The sequence below is a fragment of the Fulmarus glacialis genome, unplaced genomic scaffold (assembly GCF_000690835.1).
Source record: "Fulmarus glacialis isolate BGI_N327 unplaced genomic scaffold, ASM69083v1 scaffold33834, whole genome shotgun sequence".
Lineage (NCBI taxonomy): Eukaryota > Metazoa > Chordata > Aves > Procellariiformes > Procellariidae > Fulmarus > Fulmarus glacialis.
In genome coordinates, this window is record NW_009206685.1 from 26,348 (window position 1) to 35,294 (window position 8,947).

An 8,947-nucleotide genomic window follows, 5' to 3' on the forward strand; every position below is an offset into this window, starting at 1 on the left:
ATCTTTTGTCAGATGTCACATATTTGAAAGGAAGGTTGAACTGTGTATATTGAAATAGTGTTAGGTTTACGACTATAAATGTTTTAAAAATCTTGAAAAGGTGCTTGGGTCATACATGCTAGGAATTTCTGAAGTACTTCAGATAGATCTGCAAATCTAGTCACTAAAGAAAGCATTAATATAATATACAATTTAGAGAAGGCAAAGGAATGGAAATTTTGTTGTGCTCTGTCTTTAAGGTTTATAAGATATTTTGCTGACCCAAAATATTTAGTATCACATGAATAGACATTTTTGTTTAGGGGGACCTTGATTTTTAATTAACTGAGCTGAAAAATGTGAATTTGTTCAGCAGCCATGTGGTATCACTTGGCCTGTGTTATTGGTTAATGAATGGTTACCCCCCTAAGGGACATGGCAAAATTTGAGGTGTGCAACCCATAGTGGCCTTGAACATCTTGATTGCGGTGGTTTCCAAGTCTGTCCCATACTGAATTTTTTCTAGTGTGCTTACTTCCATCCTGGCACTGTTTTCCACCCATTCCCTTCTCATTTCACTCACTGCTGCAATTTTAGTACAGAAGAAGACAACTTTCGATTATTTAATTCATGAGAATTTGACTGGAATTCTGTGCTTGTCACAATGAACAGAGGAGTATTCAAACTGGAATTGTAGCAGAGTGAACTAATTACAAGAATTGCAAGTAGTAACACTTCGTTCTTTTCTGTTGTAGTTAAATCATTCTAAAGGTAATTGTCTTAATAGTTCAGCTGCTGATTTATGATGGGGTTTTTTCTCTTAGTTTTAGATTTTAATGCATTGTACCCAGCTTACTTGTACTGGGATTTTGTTGTTTTTTTTTTTTTTATACTACATCTTAAAATTAATAATCCTGCAGGATTTTTTTACCCTCCAAAGCACTTGCAGTCTGCCCATGCCACTTCTCTGCTTTTGATTTGTATGTTCCTAAATCAATTAAAATGCTGACTAGTCTTGAATCAAGAATGAGTCCATATAAAACTCCCACTTCATACCTTTCCCACTGTGACAACCATTAATTACTGCGACTATAATAGTCCCATTGAACCAGCTCAAGGAAGGGAGCAAATTCACTAATTCATGAAACTGCACCTGACAGTCGTAGGAGTAGCCTACGCAGGGTGTTTTCCAGTAGGCTGCTCATCTCTTTGTGCTGAGCATCTCTCTCTTGCTCTGGGGGGGTCATAGCTGCAGAGACAAGGGACAGGAAAAGCCCCCGTTCTAGGCGGTATGTCTGTCCCAAATTGTTTGTTCTCTCTGCATCTCATTAGACCACTAAGTAATTTGATTTTTCTCTCTGCAGTTTCTGTTCCTTCATTGAAATGGAGCTATGAAGCAGTAGCGATTATCCTGTCAGAAATTTGCATTTCTAGTAGAACTGATAACAAATGCAGCTTCCTATAGGAAGTTTTACATGGTTTTGTTTGTGGAGGTTTGTTTTCCCATGCTACAGCAGGCTGTAATACACACGGAGGGAGGAGTTCTGGAGAGTTATGCTCTGAAGTTGCTGCTGCTGCAATCAGGTTTTTTAAGAAGTGTCAGATAACAAAAATAAATAGTCCAAGGTCATGAATCACCAAGGAAGGGAAGAATCTGTAGGAAACACTACCTTTACGGAATACCAGGTCTAGGGGTCGTCTTCCTATCGTTCCTTTCTATATTTCAATTAAATCATTGTCCCAGTGATCAGTACATTCAGATTTCTAGACGGGTCCAACATTCAAAACTAGATATGTACTTTTCCTATAAAATACAGGGTTTGGTTTAAGGGATGCTAGGGTAACCAAACTGTATCCTCACTTCTATGTTTCTTTCTTTGAACTTGGAGTACTGAATAATGCAGCTGTCTCCATAAGATGTCTCTTTTAAACAGTTTGTATTCTCGGTGAGCAGCCAATGTACTGACCAGTGGAGTTTTTTGTTCTACATTTGGATTTTTTATTTTCATCACATTTTTAATGCATAGGATCTTAACGTCCGAACTGAAAGAAAAGATGAGAAAGTGGAAAAGGCAGAGGAGATTGCTTTGTCCATAGTTTACACTTGAGGATTTTTCACCTTTGAAAGTGAAGATTGGTCCAATGATTTGCTAACCAGAATCGCTTCTCCACTAAATGTTAGTTTCTGTGTTGTGAGTGGTTTGGGTTCTGTGTTACCTGAACCCATTGTCCTGGTTCCGGCTGGGACAGAGTTAACTTTCTCCCCAGTAGCTTGGGGGGTGTGCTGTGTTTTGGGTTTGGTATGAAAGGAGCGTTGATGGCCCATTGATGCTTTGGCTGTTGCTGGGTGATGCTCGCACGGGGCGGGGGGAGCACAGCCGGGGTGGTGGACCCAGCTGGCCAATGGGGTATTCTATACCATGGGACATCCTGCTCAGTATAAAAACCAGGTGGGGGGGGGGGGCTCGCCCCCCCGTTCGTGACACGCGGTCGGTGGTCGGTGAGCAGTTGCATTGTGTGTCGCCTGCTTTGTATATTCTGTTATTGTTGTTGTCCTCACTGTTACTATTACTGTTCTATTTTGTTTTATTTCAATTATTAAACTGTTTTATCTCAACCCGGGGGTTTTCCTCCTTGTGCTTTCCCGATTCTCTCCCCCATCCCACCGGAGGGGGAGGGTGAGTGAGCGGCTGCGTGGGGTTAAACCACAACACCCATTCAGGAACCTCTTTCCAGGGTTTCTTCTTCCATAGCGCTGGCGTTTCTTTGCAATCCCTTGTTGTGCTAACCTTTATCCTAGTCTTGTTTCAAAGGGCAACCTTCTGTATTTGATCTTTCTCAGGTTGTGCATTGCAAGGAAAACAAACTGAGCTAGAGCTTTTGTTAAATGTTTTCAATCTTCTTCCAAAGTTTGACATATCTTTTGTTATCTGATGCAACTGTACAGATTTGGAAGAGTGGAAACGTGGGAAAATGCAGTCCTTTATTCCAAACAAAAAAAGATTAACATATTCTTATCTTGTAATAGATATAAATGACAAACTTCTGTCATCCCCACTTAGGAGTAATAGTGACTGTTGGCCATATCTATTCTGCTGTTGCTTTATAGATTATTCTCCAGTTGGATAGTTTGAGTGTTATACTGGAATAGGAAATATTTCTCTCTAAATTTCTCTTTGGATTGATGAATTCAGAACCATTCCGATGGTTGTTCCAGAGTCAGGAGAAGGCTGCCATGAGATGTGTCTAAGCACAACCCCATATGTCACATACAAATCATCTTTTTTCTTCTGGTGGGCACATTTTAAAACTCCAAACTGCAGTTTTATCCAGCATCATCAAAATAAACTGATACTAGCATTGAAGGATCCTGTTTAACAAGTCTGAGTTACATTTAGGCTGCCTGGAGCACAGGGTGTGCACAGGCAGGATGTTTCTGCAAGACAGGCGTTCTTCACTGCCACGGAGAGGTAACAGCAAGGCTGAAGGAGCTATGCAAATGGCCAAAGTTACCGAGTCCTCAAATGTAAATCTGTCTAGCTGGATAAATCAGAAAGCCTGATGCGTAGGCCGTTTTTACTTAACAGATAATGAAAATTGTTAGCATGAAGTGCAACGGAACAGCACCTGACGCTAAAATTACAATCCAGGAAAGCTAATGATGTTCTAGCTGAACTGGCAAAGCTGCTCTTTCTCTTTTTATACCTTCAACCTCCAACCGACAGGCAGAAAAGTAGTCTATGATGCATTTGTCTCGTGTGTAACCCAGATCCTTACCCTCTGCCTGTCCCTGTTTGTGTGACTTGTGCCTTTTCTGTCTCATCAAGGAAACCTTGGGGGACCAGCCAGGGACCAGCCTAGGCTGGAGGTCTGGTATTGCTTGTAAAGATCTCAAACTGCAAGCAGGGCAACATAGCTCTGGAGCAAGAGGAGACTCAGAAGTGGGAGTGGTAAACTTGAGTAATAATTTCAGTTCAGTCCAGTCCTCAAAAGTGCTGTCACTGCCAGCCAGAGCTGAACCCTTCGGCTTCAGGAGACAGGACCATGCAGCATCAGAGAAGAGCTCACACGCCCCCAGTGCAGGAACCATCAGCGTGGGCCTTGGCTGCCAGTGGGCCTTGTGGCTCATCTGATGAAAGCACTGGCCTAGTAAATGGGATTCTGGGCTCAACTCCCAGCGCTGGCTGAGTCTCATCTGTCTTAAGGGAAGTTAGCAGGTTCTGCACAACCTTTTGTTAAGCCTTCAGGAGTAGTACTCTAACCTGTTTTCACAGTTTTCAACACAATCTTCATGGAGACCTTTGCCCCTTTTAAGCTCTTCATGGAGATCTTAAATGCTTGCTGTTCCGTACCCAGCACTCCTGTGACTTGAGGATCATCAAGGTGCTCTCCAAATAATGAATTTGTCCCCACTTTGTGTCTGAGAGATAAGTATTGTATTTCCCTTTGCTTTGCAAACAGGGAAGATGAGGAAAAAAGCAATTATGTGATTCACCCTAATTGCACAGTAAGTCAGTTGGTGTAGTCCTAGTGTTACTGCTGATCCCATACACTTGTCAGCAGGTTAAAATTAGATGATTCGCTGACCCAGTGAGACTCCTGCCTGTATTACACAGGAACTGTGTCTGGGGATATCTTGACTGGGTTTCAAGTAGGTCTAAATATCCTCGCTCATGAATTATTATTCTTATTATTCTTATTCTAGATTTTATAATATTCCTTTCTTCTACCAGTTCAAACTGAAAACGCTAGGACACTTGCATTAATGTGGTGGAGAAACAAGCCTCTGCTCTCTGAACCCCCTGTGGATTAATGCTTTTCATCGAGAAGAAACCACAGCTGTTTTATGGAAATGTTGAGGATGACTATGAAATGCTGCTCATAAGTTTGTTTGGCAGTTAATGTGGGTTTGTCAAGCATTGCTCATCTGGCAAGTGCCTAATGGAGAAGGTTCCGCATTGACCTTTCAAGATCTCATCACTGCTTTGCATGTTTGAAAAATAAATAGATAGATAGATAGATAGATAAATGTAGTTTAGGAAGCAGTTGCGACATGTGGCAAACCTCCCGCAGGATCTCTCCTCCCACATTTCCTGTGGCTGTTTCCTAGATGTTCTCAGCATTTCTGATAAGCAGGTTATGGGGTGGATAGCCTGAGATCTGAAGGGGTCTCCCTTTCCCCCTCGTTTTGTAGTATAAATATGCCTGTTACAGGGATGAGCAGAGGCATCGGGCAGGAGATCTTCCCTATTAGGGCAGCTGCTTTGTACATTTAGAAGTCTTGCCCTGAGAAGTTTATGTTTTGTGTGTTGATGTGCAGTGTTTATTTAGAAATCTGACAGCATAGCTTGTAGGATAATGTAAACCTAACAAAAACATCATGCGATTCCTCTTAGATTTGAGTTGGGCAAGGGGATAATAATTTGCGTGGGAAGAGGCAGATGAGAAAACTGTCTCATTCTATGTAATCTTCTGAAAAACAGTAAAATCAGCCATTCAGTAAGATGTTGATGTATCTACAGAGGTGTTACTTCTGCTTACGTGTACAAGAAGAGCCCAGATAAGCCAGCTGTTTGTGGAGATCACTGCTTTTCATCTCACCAGTCAGATCTGACTCAATCGTCCCTACTTAAATAGATAATTAAAAAATAAGTTGAGAGTGTTGCAAAATTAATGTGCAAAGTCATGTGTTATGAAGGAGTATTAAACAATGAAAAATTAAGCTCAACCTTGCTGTGAGTTAACCCGAGAAACAGAATGTGCAAATAATTACTTTATCTATCTTTGCTGTCGGCATGCTGTAGTCAACTACTGGCATCGTCTGCGAGATACATTTCAGTTCTGAATCTAGAAAACCACGGAAAGACCAACATCTTTCACCTCTCAAATGACGTGAGTTACACAAGACGCATGATCGTCCAAAGGTCAGAGCACAAGATCTCTTCTCTCAACAAAGAGGCTGCTCTGTTCAGCTCTGCTGAAGCAGCTGTTGGCTCAGATTTCAGTTTATTCAGACACAATAAGTGCTCTAGACAGATTCTCAGGCTACATAAATTAATGTCTCAACTACTTCTCAATTTCCCCCATCATTTTTTTTCTCCTATTGTCTTCTTTGTGAAATAAAGCCCTTTGTATTCAACCACAAGTGTCTGATACAACATATAGATAAGATCTGTTGTCAGGTTAATGCCATTACAAGCCTTTTCCAGAATTTCTTGGTCCATGCAGGAGGATTTTTTTCTTAGCTCACGAAACAAAATCGATTAGATGCATTTTGCTGACAGAGCTTGCAAAGCATTGGGAGCTGAAGGTTTTAACCTGGAAAGTGTGAGGTGGTCTCTGCTACCCACGTTCAGCTGTTAACTTCTGAAACTTTGCATTACAGCCTTATAGAAAGGTCACTAGTAACATAATCCATTTTACCTGTGCATCCATATGCAGTTTCCACTGTATTTGGGTTTGTTTTAGCAGAACTTACCTCGGCCAAAGGCAGCATTTTTTTTCCTGCTCTTGCGACCAAATTCAGTATTTGCCACTGCCACCACTTCTAGCTTAGCCAAGACACACTAACAGCCTCTTGTTGCAGAAGATCTGAAGGGCTTTTTCTCTCAAGCTCTTGCTTGTGCAATGTACAAAGTACGTTTGCAAAGCATGGTGAAAGAATCACAGCATTAACTATATGATTTATTCTCCTTGTTCTTGATATTCTTCTATTACAACTTCCTCTTTCCAGCCTATTATGTTCCTTCAGGAGGAACATTTTGCAGTGTCTTACTTCAGGCACTCTTACAGTACCTGAAGGAGAACACATAAGGTGCTCCAGAGTATAGCAATACTTCTTCAAGCATGGTAAAGCTTTTTCTGGAGAGTTCAGTAAATGACCCTAGTTACACATAGGCATTGCACTAGAACAACTAATGGGGCCGCAGAGTTTGTTCCTTAGTGGTCAAAGAGCCTAAACCCAATTCAGCTCTACTGTGTAGCCAGTCCTGAAAATGGGGGCAATGTGCTGATTGTGTCAGTTCAGACTGAGTTTCCTTTGATGAATAAGACCCCTCCTCATTGGTAAAATTACCTTTAAGATCCAAATCCTCAGTAAATCAAAGTGATTAATTCTACACTTGAACGTTCTCAACAGCCTCAAAACCAACAGCTGGAATTCCAATTCCACATCCCACCTAACCCAGCGTAGCACTGACATTACCACGCAACTGCAGACGTGCTCTGAACCCTAGCAAGGGCTGAGAGACACTTAACCGAGAAATCCCTCTTCACAGTTCAGTGTCCCCAACGTGTTGCCGTGACATCCAGCTTGCAGCTGGTCACTGCAAAGCACAATTCGCTGAACCAGTATTAAAGCAGTTAAGTCCCTTCATCATGCTGGGCTGACTCCCCTTCAAAAATGGGTACTTTTAACTGATTTAATCCAGTTTGTCATGTTCCAGTTTGTCATGGTGTGGGTACTTAAGGAGGGGGCTGGCAAACTCCTGCACAAAGGTCTGCTCCTGAGGTCCTACTGTCCTGCATGTTTCCAAGTCCAGAGCAGGGAACCAAGCTGGGTGCCAAGATGGCCATGGTCAGGGAAGGTAAGAGAAGAGACAGAGGCCAGAAAAGCAGCTGAGAAGGTGGGTTAGTATTTAAAAGAGCTTTGAAAAAGTGGGGATTTGTGGGGGGAATGGGTAGGGTGGGAGGATTCCCCCATTCCCCCTCAATTTTTGAGCAGCGCTTCCACGCAGGTCCTTTCCCTCCAGCATGAGCAATAAGAAAGACTGAAATCGGGATCTGTGTGAAAATCGCTGTCTTCCGAGCCTGTTGGATTGTCTTGCTGTACGCTGAATCCAGAGCTCCTCCTGGAGGTCCGAAGAGTCCAAGCCCTGCCGCTGACAGAGCTCATCACTGCTGCTTGGCACAAACAGCAGTGCACCAGGCACTTCAACAACCCTATAGGCGTATTATAGGGTAATACAGTAACCCTACATATGCCTATACATAGGCAGTCCTAGCTGACTTCAGTTAGTTCAGCAGCTGCACCAAGGTCCTTTTGGTAAGCTGAATCCAATCACAAAAGTAAAGATAATACATGTGAATATATTTACATATTAAATACATCTGAAGACTTACATTCCTCCTAAAGTGCACGTTTTACTTTTCGAGGAAAGGGTGCTAAACTCAGGGTAGAGAGGGGTCCACGTAAATCCTGTTTGAACCCACAAAACACTCCTCACCCAGTCTTTGAAAGCTGATGCCATACCAGTGAGAGATACCAAGGCTCATTACCTACAGGGGAAAAGACCGCTAGCTCAGACCAATTAGCCTCCCACCCATTTTATTAAATTTAGCTCACTTACAAACCGCAGATCCTCAATTTAGACACGCGTTGCCATTCAAGTCCAGAAGAATGAGACGCCTACTCTTTGAGAAAGCCAGGGGAGTGGGTACCTACACAGCTCTGCTGCCTTAAAAACGGCCTGGGCAACAGCGGCTGGTGAGATAGCACGGGGGGCGTAAGGCGGTTGGGTGAGTGGATGCCCAAACTGTCTGAGGGGGCGTTTGCCCAAAGCTCATCTTGCTAAAGAGGAAGACAACTATCAACTGTATTAAATAGCAACCAGGGAAGTACCAGGAGACTTTTAGTTGGTGGGGAGGGGGGCGGTGGATGGAAAAGTCAGCTAAGCAGACATACAACAAAACATGAAGACATGAGGATGTGTAGCATGCCGGAGAAGAGGGGAGCAGGGCAGCAGAGGGGCCGGCGTGACCCTGCCAGACGCAGCCATCCTAGTTATACAAGGATGTTTAGAAATTGCTAGGCACATATTAACTTTTCATAACTATATTGTCTAGCTTTATCTGCTGCACTGCAGATATCGATCCCAAGTGTATAGTTCACCAATGGCTAGTTAATTACTTGTTGATAACAAAACAATAAACCACTTAAACCGTAATCAGTCACATGAACCGGGCAGAT